This window comes from Magnolia sinica, chromosome 2, assembly GCF_029962835.1.
Source record: "Magnolia sinica isolate HGM2019 chromosome 2, MsV1, whole genome shotgun sequence".
NCBI lineage: Eukaryota > Viridiplantae > Streptophyta > Magnoliopsida > Magnoliales > Magnoliaceae > Magnolia > Magnolia sinica.
Genome location: NC_080574.1, coordinates 31796503 through 31812650, shown reverse-complemented (window position 1 = coordinate 31812650; position 16148 = coordinate 31796503). Strand labels below are relative to the sequence as shown.

At 40.4% G+C, this 16148-nt stretch overlaps 1 long non-coding RNA gene across 1 annotated transcript; it reads left to right on the top strand.

Annotated features, from left to right (window-relative positions):
* Positions 1-5930: 5930 nt before the first annotated feature.
* On the top strand, positions 5931-13503 carry LOC131228276 (uncharacterized). The gene is made up of 4 exons (XR_009162792.1): positions 5931-6001; positions 6211-6267; positions 13148-13254; positions 13382-13503. It is a non-coding gene; the product is annotated as an uncharacterized LOC131228276 (long non-coding RNA).
* The last annotated feature ends 2645 nt before the right edge of the window (positions 13504-16148 follow it).

Here is a 16148-nt window from a genome sequence, read left to right as displayed (position 1 = left end):
TTGGGATGGGGACTCGCACCATTAAAAACCTTCCGAATGGTGTGGGGCCATATTTTGTATATGCCATCTACTAATTCAGAATATGCTCCCCATCACTAACGAGAATAATAGGGGATGCACGCGACAGAAGGACTTGATGTCAGGGATACATCATGGTGGGCCTCACACCAAGCTTTTTAAATTTAGCTTAACCTCCATAGTTTTATAATAGATCCAGCCTCTCGCAGCTGAATGCCTTTGACTATTTTTTTTTAAAAAAGGGGATGCTTATTCCAGAAGCCCCGTAAGAGCAGCAATGTGGCACATGTTTACATGATCTGGGCCGTTCATAGGTGGTCCTCAGGATGCCTGTGTTTTATGGAAAAAAAAAAAAAAAAACTGCTGATACATGAGAGAGCAACACATGCACCTCGTATAACCGTTGGCTATCATTTTCTTACTAACCATTGCGGTGAAATCCTACCATGGTATGAGTGTGTAGGTATGTGTGGGGTGTGAGTATGTGTAAAATAATAAAAATAAATAAAATAATCATAATGAGGATTCCTAGGGCCTGTTTTGATTAAGGGTAAGCCAGGGAAGTATTGACTTTACATGACAATATATAATTTGTACTTGCTTCGAAAGTCAATGATGTTGTTGGAAATTATTTTCCTTTACCTATCCTACCTTAATAAGTAAAACTCTCTCTCTCTCTCTTTGAAAGGTCAACTAATAGGAAATGAATTTGTTCTGAGATAATGTTCTAAGTGATAAAATTGAAGGAAAAAAAGTTTTCCCTTTTTAAGGTTGTAATCCAAACGCTTTCAAATATAAAGGAAAGACATTTCTATTATAGGACCTTTATTTAATAAGGTAAATAAGTGCAAGCCATTTACTTCCTCTAGTGCTGATATTTTTATGATTTATTTTATTTTATTTACACACATTCCACATGGGCACTCAAACTTATGACTTTAGTGTTGAAACATGGTGCATCTACAACTGACTCATGTATTGAAACCCGCTTATGTTACAATTTTTATTTCCTTTATATTTTCCTAATTCACCCTCAATCCAAACCGGCCCTTAATATCAGGGATCCTTTGTAGGTGGACCCCATTCCTTGGCTTGGCGAGCTTCTCTTGGTTGCTTGAAGAATTAGCTTTTGCAATGCACGCCGAGAGAAATGAATTGGTCTGCAAAGATGGGAGGAGAGAAGTTTTAAGAGGTGGTTTCTTTAATACTCTGGCATAGTGTGATTCTTGAGACTTGGACATAGGTACATGTGGCCTAGATTAAATCAATTAAATCATCCAACTCATGAGATATATTTTAGACAGGTCATCATCCAAAGTTCAAATTGATTTAATGATCATATTCTTTTATTTATAAGCATTTGGTTGTTGCATTTAGATAATAGATTGTTTACATTTTGGCATCCAATAAGAATTTAAAATAAAAACATAAAAAATAGAGGAACTATCCAATCCTAAAACCACTTATATCCAAGTTAATCGTCATGAAGTCAACAAGGTAGGTGAGATACAGACCTCACCTATCACGCCTTTCTGGCTATCTTCGAAAGATCTTGTGACCTTAGACATTAATTGAAGTATTTTTGCCCATTGAACCTGGACCGTTGGTTTAACAATTAATAATTTCTTATTTTTGGAGAGACTTAAGTGGTGTGGCCATTTCGAGTATATATACATAATGCTGGTAGCGTTTGGCCAATCTTACCCTTGCAATTTGCCCGCATAAGGTAGCCTTGTAATTTTAAATGTAAAAGGATTGTCTCTGGTCCTTCTATCAAGCTCATTCCACTTTGCATGAAGCGCACACTTACCATAGTAGGTTGGGAACCTGTGCAACAAAGGCTTGTGGGGTCCATCGGGATCTACTCTGTAAGTTTGTTGATGTGGACCATGTTAGGATGTTAGCCAAAAAGATTGAACTCAAGTGAGCTATTGAGCACGAAAAGGTGCAAAAGGTCATATGCGGCGACCTTCTTTTTTGTGAGTAGTATGTAGCTGCACCCTTTTACTCTGTCTCTCTAATCTTCTCTATTTTCTCCACATGTATTATATATGTCATACACACTCCCTATTACAGTGTTAGAGGTGGGTCCCAATAGATAAAAGGTCTAAATCTGTTAATATTTGAATTCTCAATAGCTAACTCTGCTGAAAAATATGGACCTAGAACCCCCTCAAAAATAAAAATAAAAATATAGAGAACTGATCGTCTACTGGCAAGCTATTATAACATGTGCTACTTTACAATATTTTTTGACCTCCATATGCCTACAACTAGGGGTGTACATCGAGTCGAACTAAGTCAAACTGGCCTAAGCTCGACTCGGCTCAGCCACTAGCTGACCTCAGCTCGAACTCGGCTCAACTTGGTCCTCGAGCCTGACTGGTCAGCTCGGCTCAGTTTAGTAAGTAGCTTGGGCCAGTTCCAGCCGAGTTCAAGCCAAGATCGAGCCGAGTTTGCTTATGCAACATTTTCACAAACACATGAACTGCACCTCAAATTCTCACTGAATGTAAAACACCAGCATCAGTTTTATAGGTATTTCATCAAACACCTAGTAAGCAACATCAAAATCAAGAAAAAATGGGATTTGTTTGATGAAACATACCTTCCTTGCCACCAACCGACACTTCGTTGAGTCATTTCATCAAACGCTTAGTGAGCAACATCAATATCAAAGTAATCGAGTTATCGAACTGATTCAATCCAAGATCGATTCGAGTTGGGTTCGAACCGAGTCAAGTCGAGCTGGGGCTAGCTTGAACTCATTTTCGAGCTCTAAAAACCAGCTCGACTTGGATCGAACTCAACTTCGAACTGAGCCGATACAAGCTTTTTCAAGCCAAGTCGAGCGAGTTGACCGTGCTAGGTCAGTTCATGTACACCCCAACCTACAACACCTATTTTACATATATAGCGGCCTAAAAACTATAGCGATGTGCCTAGCTGAAAAAGAGTGATGAGGTATCGCCTTTAACCACTTTCAAAAGATACCGCAATTGGGATATATATATATATATATATATATATATATATATATATATATATATATATATATAGATAGAGAGAGAGAGAGAGAGAGAGAGAGAGAGAGAGAGAAGAATGCTCATGTGCTCACCTTCTTACATGAGCACCCATGTGCACCTTTGCATACGTGTCATAGGCACAGAATTTGAATGGTCAATGTGATGCGGAACCCTTCAAGACTATATGGGCTCAATTTTCATCCTCATCCAAAGCCCTAGTGGGCCATAAACAAGAAAAATATTGAAAATCAAGGGAGGAAACTATTTCCTTTTTTCATGGCCCACTAGAGTTTTGTATTAGGCTGAAAGTTGGGCTTGTGTGGTTTCAAGGGGTGTTGTATCACATTGACCGTTCAAATTATGTACCCATGACACGTGTGCAAAGGTGCGCACATGTCCTCAATTAAAAAGGTGGGTAGGTGAGCATTCCTCTCTCTCTCTCTCTCTCTCTCTCTCTCTCTCTCTCTATATATATATATATATACATACAATCCATTCTATCAATCAAGTAATAACCCTTATCTTCACGGCATATAAAAATAATAATAAATAAATAAATAAAACCTGCCTGATAAGAAAACTAAGATGGGCTGTACAAATGCAAAAATGAGAAATTATACCTAAAATTTTAAAGACCATACATTGAGGCCCATCTCACTTTTGGATCGGGCAGACGCTACGCCAAAATGGCCAATTTGCGACGTATCAAAATCTCTTGGTTTAACGACGGCTTTAATCTATCGCTAATGGAAAAAGTCCATCGCTAAGCTCGTCTTTCTCGGATCTAGTCCAAACGTCGCGGAATTTAGTGACGGACGAAATACGTCGCAAATTTTGATTTGGTGATGGAAAATGAACAGGTGCAAATTCCCACCCAAAATACCAAATGACGCGCTTTTCAGTTGCTTTTACGATGGATCATGGTCCGTCGTAAAAGGACTTTTGCCTTAACATTTTTTTTTTTTTCATAATATGGTAGAAAATTAAGTTTTTTTGTAGTCTAACAATTGTTTTTTTAATAGAATTTCAGTGGTTTAATTGTACATATTTGTATCTAAGATTATTTTTTAACAATTGATTGAATGCAAAAAGAAAATTTATTTTGTTTTTATATCAAATGAGTGGAATTTTTATTTTTATTTTTTAATTTAAAACTAATATTTAAATGATTTGTAATATCACATGAAAAAGAATATTGAGAAGTTTAAAAATTTTAACAATGTTTGAGAAAAAAAAATAGATTTTGAAAAAATAAAAATTGTTATTTAATAAAAATCTATTTTGTGGGAACAAAAAGCAATATTTAATAAAGTTGATAAATTTGAAAAAAAAACATTTGATTTTGAGAAAAAATAATATCCTAAAAAAGAAAATTAAAAATATTTTAAAAAATGTGAAAATTTCCACAATGTTGAAAAATGAAAATATTTTAAAAAAGAAAATGAGAGTTTGAAATTTGAAAAATAAAAAAAGAATTGTGAAGTTCAATAAAAATTGACAAGTTCAAATAAAATGCTTTTTAAAAAAATGGAGAAGTGAAAAAGAATTGAAAATTTTAAAATAAAATGATATTAAAAAATCGATACTTTATCAAAAAACAAACATTTTGAAACGAAAAATAACTAAGTTGAAAAATTTTGTGATTTTGAAAAATAATTGAAAATGTTCAAAATTCGAAATTAAAAGAAAAAGTTATTTATAAAAACACTAAGATTTTGAAAAATATATATATAAATTTTTTTTAAAAATAAAAAGTTGAAAACAACATGATGCTTTTGAAGAAAAAAAATCGGCATTTTGGTATTTTTGGGAAAAAAATTAAAAATTGTGAAAATTTAAGATATTTTGAAAATAAAAATTCAGAATTTGTATTTTAATTTATTTTTTGAAATATTTTATAATAAAAATGATATTTTGTTAAAAGTTTTCAAAGAAAACTTTAGAGTAAAAAAATATACATTTTGAAAAAAAATGTTATTTTTTAACAGAAATTGAAATTTATCTATGAAAAAATATATTTTTTAATAAATTATTAGGCACATCCACTAATTGAACCTTTAACCATTTTTGGACATTCTAATTAGTCCAGATTGAAGAGTAAATAACTTCATATATTTAAATCAAATTTCACTCAAATTGTTGATCAATCTTGTATGCCCAATATCTTTCTCATGTGTTACTTGATCGGGGCGAGTAACTAGTCAAATTTGCTCCCTACAGGTGAGGGTTCGATTCCCCTCCTTGGCTTTACCCGATACATGTGGTTGTGGGTGATTGCGTGTATCCACAGGGATTAGTCTCACTTCAAAAAGAGGTGGGGACACCCTCTGTCTTCAAAAAAAATAAAAATAAAAAAATTCATTGAACGCCTTTATTAAAATTGAAAATAAAATATCTCAATTGGTTCGCTCCTATATTGAACTTGGTTTCATGAGGAAAATATGAGAGCTTAAAAGTCGCAAATCACCGGGTAATGACTAGACCATAATGTAAGAACTTGAAAACTTGACTCACCTAGAATGTCTGTTGAGTCAAGCTGAGTTTAGTGACTTTGATGAGTTCGAGTTGCATTGACCAATCAAATGGCTTGGATTCTTCATCCACATGGTGTCACCCATCCATAGGATTGCTAACCAAATGATCAATTTGGATACTGAATGATGGACCACCACTTGTACTAAATGTTGGATGAAACGAAATGTTGGTAATTCAGCAGATCATATTGTATTGTTTATTTCTTAGTGAAATTGTATTGGCCAAAATTTCTCTCTAATATTTTTTTTTCTAGAGCTGCTTTACAATCAACATTATGCATACTTGTATTTGAGGTTCTTTCATATCTACAGATATCAATTTCAGATATTCATGTGCATCCCATTTGTTTCAGGTACCCACTGTTGAGGTACAAAACCTTCTCGTTTCTGGTAGAAGGAAAGAGGCTCTACGGTGTGCACAAGGTCAGTTGTGGGGCATCTTTTTATTGATTTAAGCGTGCATATGTGGTCTTATGAAGCAGTTGGACTTGTGGTCTTTTGACTTCATGAGCCATCACCCGAACCTTGCTTTGCAGACCACAGTTGCAGCAAAAGATCCTTGTCATGAGGAACTGATAAGTGTGGTGACTCATGTGCTTCCGCTGCTTTGAAAAATGTCTCTGCTGCTGCAGATAATTTTTAGGATGCAAATAAGCTTAGAAAAGACTGGATTTGGGCCTGTTTATAAGGTAACTTTCATGAAAACATAATTTTGTGATCTACTACATATCATCGTTGTTCTGATCTATCACTGTAACGTCTCGTCAAACCAGAACAGTATCCTGGGGCATCCACGTAGGATTTGCCACATGACCGTTCGTTTAAGCCACTCGTGGTGAGGTACCACAAATAAATTAATCCAAGATTAGCCCAATTGAATAGACCAGACGGATCATGATAGGGCCTAGTGTGGGCCGCCAAGCCAAATGGCCGTTTACACTTTGCAACTGCCCGTGCGGGCTATACCGCGACGAGGGAAGGTTAGAAAATTATAAAAATTTAGGGAAGCATAGATCTCACTGGGCTTGTGGGCCATCGTGGACCACGGACCTAGTGGACACCCAAAAGTGGAATCTGGCACCTGCCAAATGCACCCCACCAATGCCAGAATTGGAATCTGGTACTTGTAAATAAAACTGAGACACCGGGCTTTTCAGCCGTCGAATTTCTTCAAAATTTACAGTGAAGGTCTAATGTATTTTTCTACGCCCTTTCACAAATTCTGGAACCCGATCGTGAAATGGTGACTGTTGATCGCAAATCGGACCCGTGCGACCAAACCCCATATCTGATCGTTCTCAAATTTTGCATGGCCCTTCATCAGCCCATGGAGCACTTATCCTGTAAGTTTCATGGCCAGAGGGCCATCAGAACTGCCCCAACAGCTGGAATGGACCCCACAGGGCCATTTAAAGATCGGAACCGTATGATCAAACCCCATATTCATTCATTCGTTATTTTTCAAACTTTGCATAACCCCTCATCGGGCCATGAGACACCTACACACTAACCTTGGTGGCCAAGGGGGTGTTAGGGCCACCCCTAAGCCAATATGAATTCCTAGAGGGCCATTGTGGGCATTTAAGGAAACTTAAGGCCAAAGGGCCCAAGTTTAGGAAATAAAGCCCTAGCTCTCTCATAACTCCCTCCTTTACCACAACCACCAAGGAGTAAAGAGAGAAGATAGAGTGAGGGAAGAAGAGCAAGGTGGACTTTAGATTGAGGTGGGGCCCAAGGAAATCAAACCTTACAACTCCCTACCCATTCTCCGAGGAGAAACCCTCCTCCGTGACTGTCCACTCATTCCGTTGATCGTCTAGGTGAGATCCATCACCCCTTTTCTTGAAACCCTTGCGATGAGAAGGGATTTACATGATATTCTAACATACGAATGTATGCTTTAGGGATTTCGACCGTTCGACCCAAAATCCACGCTCCTAGGTTATTTTCCCAAGCCTACAACGATCCAAAGGTGCGGACTATTATCCTTAGGTGGCCTAGCACCAACTATAGGAGTTTAATGATTTTGTTTGTTTGGGATGTTGTATTGAAGAATCTAGAGAAAACCTAAGAATGGTATATTATTGGAATTGTATGGATTTGCATGTTTAGTTCTCATTGATGTTGATTTTACCTCTCACATGATTTGGTATATGAATGATTACATGCTCATGTTTGTTTGATTCCTCTCATATATGTTACTTCCTAGTATGTATGATTTATTACTCTTGTGTATTTGACCTCGTGAGGTGTAGGAAGTGCTTAACTTCCTCCCTAATCCACACCACTCGCATGCACCTTGTTCATGATGTTGTAGCTTGCTTGTTAGGAGTATTTGAACCATATGTTGAGATGTATATGAACATGATACTGTTATGCTAGTTAATCACTTTTATGGTTGGTATGTTATGAATCGTTCTCAAACTTTTGGGTTGGTCAGGAAACACGAGGAGAGACGGTAGTTTCGTTAGTAGGGCTACCCTGAGGCTAAACCTATGAATTTAGGCAGATGCCCGTGGATGGTAGTAGTTCGACTACATGGGCCTCTTGTGCTTGATGTCGTTCGTCACATGCTTGCCTGACTCATGGGTCCATCCTACTTACTGACCAACCTTGTTCGTTAACCCTATATGCTCACATATGTATGAAACTTGGAATACCCTACAACCGTTGTAGCCCATCGATAATCAAATTAAAAACTGGTCCACTGCCTCGTGAGCTGGGCATGGTGGAATGGGACGCTGTGTCCGAGCTGTCAGCCTACGCTGGGGTGCCGCGGCCCCCCATAGTGACCGCGAGCAATCCCTTTCTATCGACACTCCCCATGTGCTTGAAGTCGAGGAAGGGAAACCCGACGGGATTAAGGAACATGGGGCCTCGGTCTCACACATTGGGGGTTTCAGCCTCGCAACTAGTTCAGGGCATTTGATATGTGGGGTGTAGCAGAATCCTTAACTTGCTGGATAAATGAACTTAACTAAGAACTCGGCTAACACTATCGTATTACATCGCACTAGCTAGAGTGGCCACTTGGCAGTCGAGGTTGCTCTGAGGGAGTGTTGTTTATATGCGATCGTTAGATGGAGTTGTTCGAGGGAGTGTTGTGGTGAGGGCATGCATTATATCATCCATCATGCACACGCATTAATAAGAGTAGTTAGTTGTTTATGAATGAATATTTTTCATTAAATTCATGTTATAACTAATGCTTATTACAACTTAAGACTAATAGCACCCACTGAGCAGATCACTCACTCCCACTCTGGGATGGTGTTTTAAAACACCAACCAGACTCCACTGTAGCTACAGGTGACGAGGAGTACGAGGAGCCTATCGATGTGAGCTTAGTCGAGGCGGACAAGCTGTCCTACTTTCAGTTGATGGGTGGCTCTCCATCGGCTTGAGGGTGGAATTTAGATCGCTGAGTTGTGGACTCAGTCTTATATTTTTTTGGACATAACATTCTTTTGTGATTTTGTTGGGCGATGCCTGGTGCGATCCATTTATATTTTGGACCCGCATATATATGCTTGATCTCTCTCATTTCAGTAGACTTATGTGGCTGTGCTTCATGTTTAGAAAATTTCAGGCTGCACAATTTAACCCGATTAAACGCAAACTAATAAAAATCGGTTATAAGTGACCCCAGGAACTCGGGAGCCGAGTGTATGCATGACCCCCAAATTCCAGGGCGTTACAAGTTAGTATCAAAGCGAGTTTGGAATCCCTTGGGCCATGGGTCGTGAACCCACTAAGCGTCTGCTGACTTAAGAGGAAACGCGATAGAGACTAGAATGTTAGGAACCATCCCAGGCCTTGAGCTAAAAATTGTAGATGGAGGGTAGGACTTCCATGGTGTTAGGATTGGGTAGGGAAAGGAAGCAATGACACTAGGAAGGAGGTCCGGGAGGCTTACAATACCTTAGCTCGATGATAGAAACGAACTCGAACTGAATGATTGGGTGACTGAAGCCATCGTTCAAGTCCAAATGAGCTAATACCAGGCTGAAATTAATAGTTCCGACTCGTTCGGGGATAGGTGAGTGAAAATTTATCGGAAGTAGTGAGACTATAGAAAAATTAGATTTTGACCCCTTACTAGGAGGAAACACATGAAATAGATAGGACCATTGTGTATAACAGCTTCTTCTACCCCAATTTCATTTATGGCGTGTCAAGTAACTCATTCCGATTTGGGAGATATGGCCATTGCAAGGCCACGCCACAGAGTCTTGGCGCCGCCAACGCCCACGGTCCAGGCCGACGCTGCAGCACCCAGCCTTGGTGCAGCTAGCACTCGACGTCTAGAGGGCTGGCGCCATTAGCGCCCAGCTCCACCGCCGTAGCGCCCGACCGGTGTCGCCGACGCCGGCGTCCAAAGTGGGGTTTTTTTTTCTCCCTCCCCTTCAATACACACACGTGTGGGGCCCATTTTGCTGCTATTTAGGGATGTTTAGAACCCATTTTCCCTATTTCCACTACCTCCCATCCCTTCTAAACCCTCTCTAAAACCCAAACATCCATTTCCCTCCTCTCTCACTCTCCCATCCTAGATCTCCTTCAACCCATCTTCTTCTTCCTCACCTCCTTCTATCTCCCTAACCCATTCCCTTCCTCTCATCTTCAATCCCTCTTCCCCATTCCCAATCCCACTCTCAAATCCCATTCTCAATCCCATCATCTCCTTGAAGTCTCATTTCCTCAACACCATCTTAAAACCCATCTAAAAAAAAACCCTTCCACAAATCCAACGCTAGACCCATTTATTTTTTTCAACACATCCTCAACAACCATCCATTCCTTGTCCAAGAAATGGCATTCCTAGCCACCATCGCCACCTTCTTCTCCATCTCAGTGATTCTTTCACTTATGGGGAAGAAAAGACCGACACCCGCCGAGCCAGGTCCGAGCCGAGAAAGAAGGCCAATCCAAAGGGGAAGGTGGTCGCAGAAGTTCGATCCAAGCACCGGAATGATTCCCAAAGGGGGCTCGCCTCCCAACCACCCGTTGAGGATATGGGAATTTTCTTGTACGCGGCATCACCTTCGAAGCCTCTGTGGAGGAGCATTTGTTTGATGAGTAGGCCGTACTCGACTGGCTTATGGATAAGGAATGGGGTCCAATCTTCTATGAAAATTACCAGGCAGATGCAGGACAAGTTAGGGCATTCTATGTGCGGATCAGAAACCCTCAATTCAAGCCCCTGGGCTTTGATCTGGTAGTGGGGAGCGAGAGAATCCCATTCGGGGTGGCGGATATTGCCGACGTACTCGAAGTACCTCAGGGTGAAGTACAAATTGATGAGGGAAATTTAGATACGAGCCAAGCCCACGATGTGCGGACCCGCTTTCTGTGTGGTCGGGTAGGCTAGTGGAAGCGAGCGGAGCGAGGGCAAGGTCTAAGCGTGGCCAACTTGACTCCAGAGTACCGAGTACTTCACCGCATCTGCACCCACAACATGTACCTGAGACTGATTAACTGCACCAAGTACTCCCGCTATATGGTGCAGTTTTTATATCAGGTGGGGCGGGGAGCAGATACATGCCTCCCCAGTGTGGTACTTTACTAGATTGTGTGGGTCGCACGAGCTACAAGGAAGAGTGTATGCCTTCCGTTCGGCCGCCTGGTCTGTCAGTTGGCCAAACAATACGGAGTACGCGGATCAGACGGGAACCCTGTACTGACACAGCTACTGGGTGATGAAATGCTGAACAGCCTGAGGGATAGGTCCCAAGCAGCAACAAGCCCACATCGAGTAATACGGAGAGCCTAATGAAGAAGAAGAGGAAGACGAGAATGAGGATGAAGATGAGGGGGCCGAACGAGCTGAGGAAATTGAAGAAGTTGGCAGGGAGCCACTTACCATTCCAGATATATGCGAGTGCTTAGATGCACTCAAGGTCGATGTAACAGAGATCAAGGAGAACCAAGCGAAGCAGGAAAAATGGAATAAGAAGATATACCGAGCCATAAAGGCCCTGATCTGCTGCAACAAAGGGGAAGAAACGCCTCCACTTTCGTCCGATTCAGACGAGTAGTGGCACCACCTTACTAATGACTAGTGGTTTGCTTTAAGTTGTTTAGGTCTAAATCCCATGTACTAGAATTAGTTAGGACCTTTGCTTAATTAGATGGTATTTTCTTTTCGTCTGGCATGTTTAGTAATGCTTGTAATCCATGCTGTAATATGTAATTGGTCGTACTTCTGACATTTTGAAATGAATGTGAATGTGTGGATTGCCTCGAAAATTTCTTGTCGCCATGAGAATGCTTGTATGCATAGTTGCCTATGTTCACAACTAGAATATACATGGATCTTGTATATGTATGCATAACTTGGGTATGAGCAATATTCTAGTACCTAACCTACTCGAGAACGTTCTTCCAAGAAATGCCTCCGCGAGAAGATGGTCGATATGTCCGCCTCCCTCATGGCGGTTTGGTCGAGGGGGACCAAATCCTCGACGATCAACAAGGCCCTCAAGGGGCGAGTGGTTCCCAAAATACAGGTAGCACTACCCAAGAGGCGGCCTCGAATGGCCCGCCACCGCAAGTCGTGGCGCCCGCACATCCCTCGCCACAGGTCATGGATTGAATGGATCAGATGTTGCTTCTCATGTAACAATAACAACAAATGATGGCTACTAATATGCAACAACAACAACAAATGATGGCTACTATGATGGGAGCCATGGCCCATAACATGGATATGCCGCAACCGGTGCAACCGAGCTTGGCCGCGGCCGCCAACAATGTAAGCAACCTATTTGAGCGGTTCCAATGGTATAGGCCGCCTATTTTTGCCAACACCCACCGCCCCGATGAAGCGGAATATTGGCTCAATCGAGTCTCTAAGCTATTGCGGCCTCTCCACTACTCTGAAGCGGAGAACGTTGAGCTCCTCTCATACCTCTTTAAGAAAGAGGCCGACCTATGGTAGGAGAGCATCCTCCGCTCCATCCCTGAGAACCACATGTGGACGTGGGAGGAGTTTGAAGGTCGCTTCAATGAGAAGTATCTCCCTCAGACGTACCAGCATAAGAGGAAAAATGAATTCCTCCGCCTCCAACAAGGGGGAATGACCGTAGCGCAATACGAAAATTGATTCACAAAATTGTCACGCTACGCTTCTAAGATGATCGCCAACGAGGCGATTAAGATGAGGTGATTCACAGTGGGGTTGAGGAGCGGCATCTACTGGAAGATGTGCTATGCAAACATCCGAACCTATGCAGAGCTCGTTGAGATGTCCATACAGGCGGAATAGGATGAGGAGCGGGTCACACGGACCCGTTCACAGTTAGGGGCCCGAAACAGGATGGAGGGACCGTCCTCTTCTTTTGCAGGAAAAAGGCCGCGCAATTAAACCCGATTAAACGCAAACTAATAAAAATCGGTTATAAGTGACCCCGGGAACTCGGGAGCCGAGTGTATACATGGCCCCCAAATTCCAAGGCGTTATAATCACACTCAATGTAATCATAAGTACATAGCTGGCTTGCAAAGAGATTTAAGAGTTGGGTCTTTTGATAGCAGGGATGATTCATGGATTTTTTTCTGTTTTCCCAGAACTCATGTAGTGCAGCTGTTAGAACATCACACAACCCTGCAGCAGAAAGATTTCCATGGTTATATCGGCTCTTGTACCTAATGCAAACATTTTTTCCTGGTAATGGGTGAGTTGATTGTTGACTCAGATGGTGTTTTGGATTGGTAGTCCATTATAGTTTTAAGACTTGTCATTGGTTCTGGAAGACATGGGATCCACCCAATAAGTGATAGGACCCTCTATTTTTCTTGTAGGCGCTCTATTTCGGCCTTGAATAAGAAGCTAAAAAAGGTGAGCTCTATGGTTTTGGTGTACTAAAATGATTTTTGTTCTTTGCCAATCTTTTAATTTTATTTCATGTGTACTTGTGAGAAACCCAAAAGTACGAGACGAGGGTGCTTGATGCACCTCATTCTCATCCTGAATGTCCTCCACCCTTGGTTGGGATAGAGGGGGTTGGTTTTCAGCCATCACTTCAATTAACTCAGGGGATTTCGAGTGGTGTTTAGTCCTACGATGGATAGTTAACCCCTCAAGCAATCCTCCTTCGGTCAAGAGACATCGAGTGTTGTTACGGGCCCACTTGGGCATGAAACACTCGCAGCCCTCAATCAAATTCGAAACATAATCCTAAGAAAGGAAAAGAAAATCCAGAAAGAAAGAGAGGGTTAAAAAGAAATTACCAAATTGGAGTCCCTAAGTTAAAAACCTGCAAAAGAAAACAAAACAAGTTAGTTTCTAAAGAGAATGTCTAAGATTAGAAAATCCTTAAAAAGAAAGATAGAAGTAAACCAGTTTCTAAAAGAAGAAATTCCTAAAAGAAAGTAAAAATTTCTAAAATAAATTAGGAAAGTCCTAAACTAGAAAGTAAGTTACTAAAAGAGATCTGAAAAATAGAAAGTAGAGAAAGAGCTTACCGAATTAGAAATTTCTATCTTAAAAGCCTACAAAATAGGAAGGTTAGTTTCTAAACAAAAAGTCTACAAGTAGAGAATTTTTAAAAATAAATTAGGAAACAAAGTTAGATTCTAAAAGAGTTAGAATTAGAAACTTGCTAAAAAAGAAAACAAATCCTAATATAGAAATAGCAAGGAAGAAATTAAGAAAGAAATTACCAATTTAGAAACCTATCTCAGAATCCTACAAAATGAGAAAGTTGGATTAGTTTCTAAAAAGGGAAAAACTTTCTAAAATAAATGAAAGCCTAGAAATAGAAAACTTCAAAAAAAAAATAAAATAAAATAGAAAGTTAGTTTCTAAAACTAAAATCCTAATTCTAAAAATAGAAAAAGTAGAGAAATTAGAAAGGGTTTACCAAAGTTTATATCGAGATCTTACAAAACAGAAAAACAAAATAGTTTCTAAAAATAGAAAAAAATTCTAACGTAAAATTAGAAAATCCTAATCTTAAACTAATCCTAAAACTAGTTAATCTTAGAAAAACATAACCGTTAATCCCCGGCAACGGCGCCAAAAACTTGTTCACTCCCCAAGTATAGGGTTGTGATGTAGTAATAAACTCGGTGAGACCGAGGTCGAATCCCAAGGGACTAAAACTTGTACGTAATCTGAGACTAAGTAGAAGTAGAACTAGACTAAGATGAAATCTATATCGATTAAATTTAAGGAATAATGTCGAAATATTTATCTAAAATTTAGAATTCAAAGGTAGGAAACTAGGGATTCAGAGAATCCACTTGTAGAGATCAGGGAGATCTTATGCGCGCATCAAAAACTCAACTGGACTTAGAGTCTATCTTCATCTAGTTGAAGGGTGTTACCATAAAAATCAAGACTGAACTTCCTTTGATCTAGTTTTCAAGAGATGAAAGGTATATGAATTAGAATGGATTCTATCACCAAACCATGCCCAGGAGACAAAGTAAATAACAGAATTAAACTAATTAAAAATCAATCATCATGATATGAAGGTTAGGAAGGGTACCATCATCCGGCCATGCCCCAGGAGACCATGGTGAACAGCAAGGCTTCCTGACATCATAAACATAAAAAGGAAAGGAACATGCTCAAAGCTATCGCAGACCCATTATAATTTTAGTCATAACAGACCATTAAAAACTAAAAAAATATTCCCTTAATTAAACTAAAATCAACAGCAGTTCAGTCTAAACAAAAAGCACAAGCAAAAAGTTCTCCCATCATGCTATAAGCTTCACCTCTTAGCCCTAGCTAAGAGGTTTAGCCCAACATGATTAGGCTATCCTCAAATATCATAAAGAAATTAAACAGAAAACTAAGAAAACAAAACTCTGTAGAAACTACTTCACGTCCAAGCTTCCCTGCTCCACGCTCAGCACAAAATTGAATGCCCTTTCTCTCTTCTTTCTTACCTCTTTATAGGAGCACCAGGTCGGTCGGTGGATTGTTTCTGCACTCCATGTAGTTGGTGTGGAAGTTTTATGTAGGTGCCTAAGACTTACGCAGCTACCATCCAAAAACAGGATTCTTCCGTTCGCAACAACCTTCAAGAACAACAATCCAAGAATTCTGTCCCGCATCTGATCCAGACACTCATCTTGGGGGTGGTTGGCCATGCTATGGAACAAGTTTGGACGGTCCAGATGGTTGGACCGTTACTCACCATGCCTGTAAAAATGGCTCAAATTGGCCTAGTGCGTAACAGAGCTTTGACGCTGGACGTTGGTGGGGCCCACTTCTTGGTGTCAGGTGAAATATCCACACCGTCCATTGAGATATACTTGAAAAACCATTTGGATATGTTGATTTTGGCTCGGATTTGGTGTGGCCCACGGACTCTTTCTTGGTGACGTCTACTTGGCATTTGAACAGTTAAAAACCAATCGTCGTTGTCTTTTTCAAGTCCGTCACCTAGGCGTGAATGAGATGGAATGAGGGACTCTTGGACGGTCTGGACCAAACCGTTGACACACGGTGATGGCCCACAAGATTTGTCCGCAGACTCTGTTGCGAAACAGAGCCTGCGCATTCAGCGCTGTGATGGCTGGTGGGTCCCAGATTGACCTCAGGAGGAAAATCCAT